The following is a 13,008-nucleotide window of genomic DNA, read 5'->3' as shown; positions in this document are numbered from 1 at the left end:
TGACCTGGGATAAGCCTCCCAGCACCGTGGGACAAAATTTGATCCTGAAATGTCTCCCAGATATTGGTCAAAATCCTGACCAAGAGGAGAGGATCTGAGAAATGGAATATTTCCTGACACATCAGTCATTAGAGATTGCAGCCCTCCAATGTGAGCCGGTGGGCCCTGACGAAACTCAGGATATGAGAATATAGGATACAGGCCCCGGGTAGCTGAGGTACATATCAAATGAATGATTTCAGTGAGCCCAGACTCTTGCATCTTCCCATACATAGAAAACTGCTAAATTCCTTAACTTGAGATGCTGCTTCCCAGGCTTGAAGCTCTCAAAATTCCCGTCAAATAGATCATAACTCTCAACTTTTAGGCTGAGAATATTTTTTTTAAGGCTACAGGTGTAAAGGAGACACTTTCCAGAGAGGAACAACAACAACAACAAAACAACGTTTGGCACACTGGCACCGATGGTGGACACTCCCGGAAAGTTCCATCTGACGAAGCAATTAGAAGGGCCGTCATCCCCTTTTCCACAAGACTGTGGAATGGACATTGACAGTAGGGAATTGGAACAGGGAGGAGCCAAATCTGACTACATGTTGGATCTGTTTCTTTGACTTTAACCTTTGCCTTCCGCTGCTTTTGTTCACTAAAAGGATACTGTCTGTACAGAATGGCCTGCCTCGGGGAACCCTGTTCCTCTGCCTGAACGTTAAACCAAAGTGCCTTTGTTCAGGGAAACATACGGACTCTGTCCACCTGTGGATGGCTGCAATTAAGAAGAAATTAACACATCCCCTCCCTGAGGCTGGCCATTCCAGGGGATATTCGCAAAACTTATGGCCCTTTTACTTTACCTCCTCATCTCCTCCCCATCTCTGTGCTATAAAAGAAACTGGCATCCAAACCCCAATAAGATGGTTATTTTGAGACTTTAGTCCGCCACCTCCTCGGTCTGCTGGCTTTCCGAATAAAGTCATATTCCTTGCCTCAACACCTCATCTCCGATTTATTGGCCTGTCGTGCGGCAAGCACAGCAAGCTTGGACTTGGTAACATCTTTACTCAGGACAGGGTGTCACAAAATGGGACATTGTTTTCTGTTTGTTTGTTTTGTTTTTGTGTTTTGTGTTTGTTTTTGTTTTGGGCTGCTCCACGTGGCTTGTGGGATCTTAGTTCCTCGACCAGAGATCGAACCCACGCTCCCTGCAGTGGAAGCTCGGAGTCCTAAGCAATGGCCTACCAGGGAATTCCCATGGGACACTGTTACCTTGCAGTCATGGTCCTCACCTTTGTGAGACAGAGGTAGTAGTGTAGCAGGATTGAGAACGTTGTAAAGTTTAAGATAAAGATTAGGTGGTGAAAGCAGGATTTCACAGGAAGTGAATCTAGTGACACTTGCAGTGAAATGTTGTCAATTCAGAGTTAAGAAGACTGTGGACAATGTGTGGAGTTTGCAAATAAACTTCATTTTCTAGAGTCAAATCTGCCAAGGCTTCCACTAAATTTGCAGTTGTGGCTCTAACCTTAAGACAACTGAGATAGGCATAAGCAACTGACTCAAATTGCATGCTATAATAGGCAAAAGGCCTATGTTTACTACCATGCTCACATAGTTCTGCGGGGCCTGATTATGCCATTCATGCACAAATAAAGTAAAAGGTTCTGAATAACCTAAAGTTAATCTATTAGGTAGAGATCTCTTTGCTAACTTAAAAGGGCTAATATATTTTGCCTCCAGTGGAGATCTCACCTTAAAGTTTCCGGATCAACCTGAACCTGATCAGTTGGGGAACCCTAAGGCAGGCAGCTCTTGCAGTGCTTGTTTTAGCCTTATAAAAGCCTGCTTATGTTTATCTTCCCAAGCAAAGGATTCAGGGACTAAATCTTTAATAAGTTCATAGAGTGGAAGAGGTAACAGAGAAAATTTTGGAACCCAGAGCTTGCAATAACCAGCTAAACCTAGAAATCCACAATGCTAGCACTTATTTGTGAGTCTAGGAAGTTCCTGTATCAGCCTAATTCTCTCTGGAGATAGCTGAATTCCTTCAGTGCTTAGATTATGTCCTAGGTAATGAACAGTGTCTAGAGATCATTGTAATTTTTCCTTTGTGTTCTTTCTCAGCTAACTGTTGCAGCAAATAAATGGAATCATTTATGCATGCCTTATGGAATCTTTACAGTAGCTGAGTACAGCAGGAGGTTATCTCCATATGGTAAAAAGGTTGATTTCTCAGGGAACTAGAGGGTACTTAAATCTTGGTGAGTTACTTGGGAGAAAAAAGAAGGGGTCCCAGTGAACCCTTGAGGCATAAAAGTGCAGGTATATTGTTGATTGTTCCAAGTAAAGGCAGATAGATATTGGCTGTTGGGTCTCCGGGATGCTGAAGAAAGGTGAACAAAGGTCTCCAACAGTAAACCATTCCAAGTCAGTTGAAACTTGTGACAGAAGGGTGGCTAGGTTTGGAACAACAGGAAAACAGGCAATAACTATTTTTATTAACAGCTCCCAAGTCCTGGACAAATCGCCATCCTGCCAGGTTTCCAACCAGGCAAGATTGGCATGCTGCAGGGACGAGTACAGGAATGACTACCTCCCGGGAAATTAAGTCTTCTACAATAGGTGTGAGACCTTGTATGACCGCAGGTTTTAATAGTTGTTGAGGAAACCTAGGGAGAGGTTAGGCTACATGTATCTGAATCTTTATAGGTATGCATTTTTTTATTCTTCTGATGTTAACACCGTCAGAAGTAGCCCCCAAATTTGCAGGCATCTCCATCAAATTAGAGAACTTGTGCTGAACTTCCTCTTTTATGTAAAGGACAGATTGTAAGGAACATAAATAATCAGGTTCAGGTTGATCAGGAAATTTTAAGGTGAGACCTCCACTGGAGGCAAAATGTACTGGCCCTTTTAAGTTAGAAAAGAGATCTCTACCGAATAGATTAACTGGGGCTATATTGCATAGCAAAAAGGAATCTTGGTTGAGATAAAAATTCTCTTTGAACTTTATTAGGTACTCCCACTATGGAAACATCCTCTTGACTCAGAGGGACCTGTTGTTCTTTGAGGGTGGGATTTAGAGTAGAAAGCACAGCTCTGGTTAGGGCTAGGGCTAGGGTGTTAAAGGGTTAGGTAATTATGTTTACAGTTAGGGTTAGGGTTTAATGTAGATTTCAAAGTGAAATATGAGAGTGGGGTTTAAGGTAGAAAGCATAGCTCCAGTATCAACTGAAATTTGGCAGTTTTTCATTAAGTTTCATTCTATTTTCCTCTGGGCTGTTTAAGGTAATTGCTGGTAATAGTTTACCAGAGAACCTCTGGAGTTCTGCCAACTAGGGGAGAGGGTCATGGGGGGGCCCTCCCTTTGAGACAGATATGAGAGCATTTGTGAAGAGTTTGCATAGCACCTTTGAGGACACCTTTTTGTCCAGTGTCCTCACTGATTACAAATGAAACATCAACTTTGGGTCATCGAATTGATCATGGACCCCTAGGAGGTTGTAATGGGGGAGGCCTAGGTGTTATTTTGTGTCTCTTGCCTTAGAGCTGTTGTAACTGTAAGGCTATGAGCTTGGTGGATTTCTGTTTGTAATCTTGCTCCCAAGGTCCTTTCAAAATGCTCAGCTACAGTCAGGAGTTCAGTCAGGCCTACAGCCTCCCAGCCTATTTTCTGCCCTTTTATCAATCCACTAATCTCAGAAGATAATCCATTTACAAAGAGGGCAGTTAAAGTAGGCTGAGTGGCCTTTTTATTGCTTGCAACCCCAAATGCTGTAAAAAGAGAGCCTACAAACTGGCTCTAAAGTCTTCCACAGATTCACCCCTCTTTTGTTTGTATGAGTGAATAACAGGCCAATCATTATTAGGCCAATTAATAATAGACCAAGTGTGAGCAGGGAAGATTTTAGGAATAGCTTATAAAAGGTTAGTTGTTATTCTGCAAGCCTTTTTAGGTTGAGGATCTTGAATATCATCCTAGGGATTATGTCATTTTGCTTCCCGCGTCCATTCTGGGGCTTCCCCCAGTCCTACCAACATGTGTACAAGCGGATAAAGACCTAGCAGTTTGGGGACATAGGCCGTGACAGTGACTCTAAATTCTTCAAAAAATGTTGGGGGTTCCTCCCTAGGTTTAGAGAATTCTTTGACTATAGCTCTCAGTTCAGTCTTTGACCAAGAGGTAAAGGACACCTGAGGGGGCTCACCTGCAACCTCAGCTAGTTTTACTTTAAATGGCAATTGTTAAATATTCTCTTGGGAATAGAAAAGTATTTCAGACAGAAAATGAGTAAAACAAGAGTACTCAGATGAAAAAGGAAAGGGGGGGGACAGTAGGAGTTAAATCTGCAGTCACATCCGTCCTATGGTCTTTTGTTTCAGGTACCTTTTGTCTCTGTAATTTTTCATTAGCTTTTTGTTCTAAGTCTCTAAACGAAGCTATTTTGGAATCTTGAAACCTTCTGTAAACTTTTACATACCAATTAAAGCAGGCATTTCATTCTCCCTGTCCAATTTGGGAACCCTTGCTCTCCAGTGTTTTCCTCAAATGAACAATCTTGTCTAACTGGAACATTCCCCACAATGAACATTGTAATTCTAGATCAATATTAGTATAATTTTGCCATCTTTCTAAATATCTACAGCCTCTAGGACCATAATTCTCAAATATAAAATAAGCAGGTGTGCCAGAAGCTGGCATTCTCAACTCTTTGGTGATAAAGGATCTCAGTTCCTTAGCTAGCCTTTGTCAACCCAAAAGAACACACAAAAGAACTGCGCCTTAATATATCAGCAGTAACAAAGAGATGTTACTATGTCCTGGCCAAAAGAAGGCCTGGTATGCACCACCACCAATTCCCAGGGATCCCTGGACTGAGGAAAAAGATCCAACCAGCAAATCCCAAGGAATGGGGACTGCAAACTGATGCCAAACAAAATGGAGAACTATAGCCGCCACCACCAGTTCCAAGCATGGAAACTGAGGGCTGATGCCAAACAGATGGGGAAGTGCAGACTACACTGCCAGCAGTGCCCAATGTGGAATCCAGGGAACAAAATTAGGGGCTAGGGTTTACCACTCAAAAATATACTGGCAATAACCAAGAGATGTTACTGTGTCCTGGGAATTTCCATCTGAAAGGCTAGGGGTTTGACCTCAGGGAGAATCCTCTACCAGCCAAACTGACCTGCCCTGTAAAGGAAAGCCAATTAGATTGCGAGCACAAACTCAATCAAAGAGAATGGAGCTCAAACCAAGAGGAGCTTACCAACAACCTTCAGGAATGGCAAGAAAGACAGTGAACTCAAAGGAGTTGTGGGCACCACACCTGTTTCTCCTTGTCCCAAATGTTATCAGAAATTTGCTTCAGATCCCATCACTGCCACCAATATATTTATCTTTTTCTTTTTAAAAAGATAAGCATTTAATCATAAAATCATCGTGTTAGCAGGAGGAATCATAAGAGTGGATTTTAGAAAAGTGCACATACATATTTTTATACAGAACATTTCTGGAGGGATACATATTAAACTGTTAGTGGCCACCTCTGAATGCCACCAATGTATTAAAAAACAAGATTTAACTGAGTAAATTAGAAGATTTACTTTGAATTTTGAATAAATTGGCTTTATTAAACGATTCATGAATCAGGCAGCATCTCATCTGACAGAAAGGGAGATACTTCAACGGGTTACACAACATGGAAGGCTTTTTGTTTTTTGGCCACGCCACATGGCATGTGGAAATCTTAGTTCCCCGACCAGGGATCGAACCCATGCCCTGTGCATTGGAAGAGCAGAGTCTTAGCCCCTGGACCACCAGGAAGTCCCAGAAGGCTTTTAAAGTAAAGAGGGTGGGACAAGGAAAGAAAGTCATCATCAAGGGAAAAAATGAAAGTTCACTGGAGGAAAGTGAAACTTCAGGTGACAATGGCTTCTCATTGGCTAAACTGTGGAATTTTCTATTAGCTATTTCTATTTTCTATTTCTTGTTGCTGGCCAGGAAGGAAGTCTTCCCTCCTCCAGCTGGGGTAGTAAAGTGGTTGCACTTCCTGTTTGGGGTCAGTAAATGACCTCTTCCTGTTGGGGTAATTGATGATGAGTGACACGGCATGAGAGCTCCCTCTACGGGCCTTCCAGACTCCAATTCTAGTTGAGGTTTCCTTTTGTTAACACTCACAGCATGTTTTATTGGCAGGAGGATTCACAATGAGGGAGAAAACGCCACAAGACTCACCATAAAGAAGGCTCAGAAATTCCTGGGTGGGTCCAAGGGAGGCACAAGGTGGCTGTGGGGTCAGCTGGTGGCCACAATGATCACATGGTTCCATCTGATGGGTTTGCAGCTCGATGTGGAATAGTGAATAAAAGGGTCAGTTCATCCTATCAGAGAAACATGAATCTGAGATAAGCTTCCCACTGCTAGAAGCATCTTGAGCCTTCAGAAAAGAACAGAGAACATGTCTAAAGGGTTTGGGAACATCAGAGCCATATCTCCTCAGAGTGGGACTCCCTAGGCCCTCCAGGTCTCAGTCCCCAACTCTCCCTCAGGGACAAAGCCTCCACACCTCTATCCTTGTCAGCTCACTGATCCCTAGAGGTCCTGCCTATCCCTGAGGACTTAGGTTTCCATGGAGACAGGTTGGTTGAGACCTAGTGATACAGTTGACCAGCCTGATATGCAACAGTTCCCACCACCCTGGGGCAGTTGGGCTCAGGGACACATGGCTCTGGACCCCATGTGGAGGGTGTCCTTGCATGTCAGCTGTGCCCCAGAAGAGCCAGTAATGCCTGTAGCTGTCCAACTGATTCTCAGGGTATTTTCCTGGGAGAGCCCTTGGTCATCTGACCTCGTATCCAGGAAGCCCCGTGACTTTCTGACTGCTGCCTGTCACGCCAACAACACACCTGTGAAGGTTCTGCTCTGCATGGCCATCTGTCCACCAGGCCCCCCCTTCTAGGGACCCAGATGCTAGGACCACACAAATGCTGAAGGAGTGTCCACCTGCCTAAGGTACAGACACCCCTGTATCCATCTGCATGATTTCTACTGGGAATCAACAACATGTATGGGGATTCTTTGGTCCTAAAGAACAGACCAACCTGATAGAAGCAATGCAATGATTCACAATTACCAGGGTCAATGCACATATACAGGGGCCCATAGCCCCAGATGCCCCACTCACAATTCACATGGGTGTCCCATATGTACCCACCGATGCCCAAATATTCTTGCTTCATACATACATACATCCAAACACGCACATCAGTGGTGTGCTGGTAAGTGCTAAAAAACTCTCCGAGAAAGGTGGGAAAGACTTCACTTATGCTATCTACATGGTATAAATATTCCCAGCATGACCAATTTCAAGCTACCCACCTGACATCACTGAACACAGAGCTGGGAAGAGATATGCACCATTGACTATCCCAGGATAGTATGAACCAGTTCCAGCACATCCCATAACTTTTCCTATGAATTTGTGCACACAATCCACTTACACCCCAAGTAGAACCCTCAACTCCCATCACAGATATATAACCAAAAGGATACCACATACACATATGTGTTTGTACATATACATACATATATATATATATATATATATATATATATATATATCCTGAACACACACATACATTTCTACCCTCACCCTGAATAAATACACAAACAGACCACCTCTTACTACCTAATTTTTACAGACAAAACCTTACTCACCCTGAATATTCACATTCCACTCTCACAGCTATATATACACACACAACATGGGCCTGAAAACAAACATGTGCAACCAATATGCCATCCAAATGTACACACTGAGTACCTAAACACACAGGCTCACCAAGTACACAAGTGTCTCATGGGCAACCCAAAAAAGACCCATATGCAATCCCACAGCCCTAAAATACATATACTCCAGGATTCCTGCACACACACATAAGCTACACCGTCTACTGGTTTCCAAACACACAAACTAAACTCTCACATTCCCCAGAATACATACCCCAGAAGCCCCAGGAACTCAAAAACACACACAGCCACATATAACCTATATTTATCAAATACAGCTGACCCTTGAACAACTTGGGGGTTAGGGCTCCAACCCTCCATGCAGTGGTTCTGCATCCATGGATCGTGTAGTAGTCCTGTAGTATTTACTGGAAAAAAAATCCACTATAAGTGGACCCGTGTGGTTCAAACGTGTGTTGTTCAAGGGTCAACTGTACATATAAGTCCACCTCACTAATACTGAGAACACACATACAAGCAACACCACTAAATTCTTCAGGCATTACATTTGGAAATAGACACACAGAGGACTCTAAGCCTCCTGATATACTCACAAATCACAAATACACACACCCACAATCTACTCATGAGTATACACCCCAAATGCTCAGACACACTCAAAACAGAAAAACACCAACAACCTCTGCAGTCTTACTAATATACATACACAATTCTCACACACCTATGGACACACACATGCAAATATTCCCAAGCCCTGAACATACAGATCCCCTCCCAAACACTATACATTATGCTACCTCTCCAGAATACAAGCTCCCCACCACTACCCCAACATATAAACTGTATATGTGTGTGGGGGTGTTTATATATATATATTTCTACCCTCACCCTGAATATATAGACAGACCACCTCTTACTCCTACCAAACACATGTATAAACACCCTAGCATTCTCCAAAGAAATACACTTTGAATACTCCTAACAACTCCATACCTTATGAACAAACTTTGATAATGCATGAACCTGATGATGGACACACACACAGATTAGAATACACAAGTAAGATACATGGAAGTATCTCCAGCAAACCATTTATGAAACAACTTCCATATATCAAATTATCCCTAGCTATTAGGAGCCAGCTCACACATATGCAAATACTAACAAATACCCGTATCACATATTTCTAATACATAGAAATGCAATTGTCCAACTTCCCTGTAGAAACATAGAACCCCACCTCTTTATCAGATACACATATACTCACTTCCCAAAATACATAAGCTTAAGAGGCTCCTACTGAAAATTACAAATGCACAGCCTCAGCAAATATTCCTCCAAGTGGCCATGCCCCTTGAATATACACACAAACTCATTTAACACATAACTCTCCACAAGTCCCAAATAGAACCACAATTACCCAGAACACTACAAATATGCAATAATATCACCCTATATGCCCTTTGTTCCAAATACACATACAGTACCACACTACTGGCATATACATAACCCCACATTCCCAACCTCTCACACAGAATTAACTCTGCCATCTTGCAGAATACAGAATCATACAAACACAACATACCTACATATACAACATCCACCAGTCCCATAAAATAGTCACAGACTTGCCCTCTACACATCCAAATATACATAGACAGCTCCTGAAAATGCACACACACAAACACCCCATAACCATACAACATGCCCTGAATACACAAATGATCATCCTACATTCCCCAAATATACAAAATAAACAGACTGGACACCCAAAGTAATATACACCACTACTTTTCCTGACATTGCCCTTATGCATATGCAGATAATCCTTCCAAATCCACCATTAGACAAACATAAATCCCCAAATTCATGGGTGAAAAAAACACATGTAAACATATTCCCCAAACACCAAATTACAAACACCTAACCACCAACTCCTTGAGTATGCCTGCGTCACATCTCAACACCCTCCAAATACAACACTCACTCTTACACACTCTCACAAAAACACAGGCATGACCTCCCTTCAGACACAAACATCCACAGACAAAACCAACCCACACATTTGACTACATATCGGATTCCCACCAACCAATTAAATATGTACAGACCCCATCTATGCTTGCAAATCAATCATGATTTGACATCAGACTACAAATACATGTTTACTTCCACATTCAGCAAAGTTGCTCCCATCACTGACAAAAGAATGCAGTTTGAACATAAGTGTTGATTGATGTTTTTATGATAAGAAGGAAGACACTAGTGAAACCATGAGTGTGTTCCTTCGATCTTCACTCATTTTCCAATCACCTGAGCTACACCTTTGGAACCAGATGAGGGTTTTCAACTCGCAAGAACGTCCCTCTAGCTTTTGTACTCTTCAGAACGCGCAGCCTAGAACGGCACCTGGGCACCTGTTTAATAGCTCACACACACTATTTCCCCCCGACTGTAGGCCCCGCAATCACTGAACCCTTCATGCAGCCGGCTCCCCAGCGGTGCCAATAACCCTGGGGTAAACCCCTCAAGGGAATCGAGCTCTATGGGGGCGTGAATCCACATTGTGGGGAGTCTCCGTACACGGACAAGGGCACAAATAACCCACAGGGTGAACACCAGCGCAGAGCGGTGACACCTGAGGGGTGAAAAGTCCCCGTACCCCTTACCTCAGGGTTCCTAGAATTGACTCCAGAGGCGGCCATGACAGGCCCCGCCCCCGCCGGACGGCCGTTGGGGCCCCAACCTCCCCGCTCGCGCATGCGCTCCTGTCTTCTGGAGCCGAGCCAACTGCCCCAACAGACGCCAGGAGCCATTGGAGGACGGCGGTCCGCGTGCCTGAGAGCCCCGCCCCAGTGGGCGTGCGCAGGCGTGCAGGCGCGGGGCACGCGGGGATCTGTTCCAGGAGGTCTCTGCAGGAGAGGAGAGAAATGCAGGGTCGGGCACGCTAGGCAGCATCTCTGGCGACGCTCCTCGTGACGGTCTCTTCTTAAAACCAGCTCTTGTGAGATGTGCACTCCTGATTTTTCTATTGCACACGTGAAACCCACGCACTTAGCTACAAAGAGTTCTGGAGAGCTCCGCTCTAAGCACAGTAGCCTCAAATTGGGGCAAGTGCTTTCGTGCCCTTTGGACTGCAGTTCCTTGGTTCTTCTTTATGCCTTTCAAAAAACAGTAGGTCCTTTTTCCTAGCAAGCCTGAAGTTTCCGTTAAAGAACAATTCTAGCAAAGAATTCAGACCTGGGAAACACTCTTAAGATAATGTCTCCTGACTCCATTCCTAGAGTTTTTCCAAACGCATTTACTCTACTAGAATATTTTTTCTCAGTGTATTTAATACATGGAGGTTTTTCAATAAATGTTGTTTCACAGGTGTTTCCTTTGTACGGTTTTTTGTTTTTTTTTAATAACTTTGAGAGAGAGTGGACAATCTGGGCCAATTTCAACACAGCAGGTAGTATGGGAACAATTTTCCTTTCCCTCCCTCCTTTTTTGTAATATCTTGCAGACTTTCAGTTGGCATTAAAAACAACAACAACAACAAAAATAGTAGCGGGATCAACTTACTGACCTGACTTTGTAATACTTCCCAAAGAAACTTCAATCATCAGATCCTCTTTCTGGTCAATTGCAAGATTAGAGCATTTCTCACTCAACAGGATGCCTCTGAAGACCCCTCACATCTAACAGCACTAAGCGCCTCCAAGTGCACAGACTTGAAAACTCCACAAGACACAAACATGGTATCTCTTCGTTTCTTTAACGTTTCGTGATTGAGTGGAAGATGAACTGTCTTCTGAGGCTTGTGATGCATGTCCAGAGTTGTTTTTTCTCAGTAGTCAATGCCTGCCCGCAGCCTCTGTGCAGGAATAGTCAGAGATCATGATCCAAAGGACTTTTAGATACTCCCTTCTGTGACTGCTCTTCCCAAATTACATTTGGGCTAATTTGATTCTCTCTGTCTCTCGGGTGTAGGATTTTGAAGTATTACAAAAGTGATTGCAGAATTGGGACTGGCTAATTTTTGCACAGTGCAATTTTTGTATCAGTGGCCTTGAGAAGAGTCCTTCAAATACTGTATCAGAATTATGAGTGAGAATCTTGTAAATAATTGGTTGAATGACTGAACAAAGGGAGGAAGCAACAAGGAAGCCTGCCTTTCTCGAGTGCCTGGGTACAATATTTTGCCTCACCATCCCTCTAGTATGAAGTTATTGTTTGAAAATCATATGAGTTTTCCTTCATTGTAAAAGCTCCAGTACGGAGCGATATTCCCAAACTGTTTATTTTTTTCAGTCCCCGACAGGAGTTTCTTTAGATATAAAGTTTCACCATGATGTTGCTTGAAATATTCTCACCTTATCTTCTCATCTTCTGAGAAGATCTCATCTTCTTCTGAGTCAATTTTTCCTGGCAAGGGGCAAGGAACTTCTTAAGCACCAACAGGAGTCTTTTTCACACTGTGGAACAGTCCTTCTGTTTCCTTCCCCAACACCCCACAATCAGTTGGAGTTCTACTGCAGCTACAGCAGTGAGAGAATCTCATCTCCCAAGAGATTTGGTTGCCATCCTCTGAGGTTTTCAGCCTTCATCTCCCTTGACAAGTTTCCTAACAGTCCTCTCTTCTCACAACACAAAACACGAATACTCTTTCATATCATTTTGATAGTGGTAAACTGACTGACATGGATTCTCAATATGAAAATAATAATCAGACAAGTTTTGTAAAAGGAATGCTACCATGATTCGCATGCAGATGGGGCCATATGCAACGATGAGCCTAGATTGTAAAGAGCAAGTGTATGTAATGCAGACAGGAAATTAACAAACTTGTAAGCAGGGCTTGCAGGCTAGGATTTAGATGGAAGTGGGCTTGTCTGAATGGGGATTGGACACTGGTGGATAAACTCTTGGCATTGTGTCAAGGTGCACATCCATCTCATGGGTAGTGGACTTTTAACACCTAGAAAAACCAGGGCTCTAGGATGTTTAGTCCCTTTAACATAAGGAAAGAGAAGAAGATTTTCTGCCTTCTTGTTCCTTACTTCTGTCCTTACCCCTACTAAGCCAAGATGTTCAGTGCTATATGATGGTTCTTCCAAATCCATTTCATCCAAAGAGCCTGCAGATTTTCTGTATGTTTACAGTTGTGTTTTCTGTTGGAGCCAAGGTGCACACTTGAGTCTCATCACTCCAAGTTCTCTTTCTCATAAGGATGAGTAACTGATAATAGCTTAGTATGTTCTGATTTTTTGGTA

The sequence above is a fragment of the Eschrichtius robustus genome, chromosome 10, assembly GCF_028021215.1.
Source record: "Eschrichtius robustus isolate mEscRob2 chromosome 10, mEscRob2.pri, whole genome shotgun sequence".
Taxonomy (NCBI): domain Eukaryota; kingdom Metazoa; phylum Chordata; class Mammalia; order Artiodactyla; family Eschrichtiidae; genus Eschrichtius; species Eschrichtius robustus.
The sequence above is the reverse complement of the archived record's forward strand: the minus strand, read 5'-3'. Positions refer to the sequence as shown.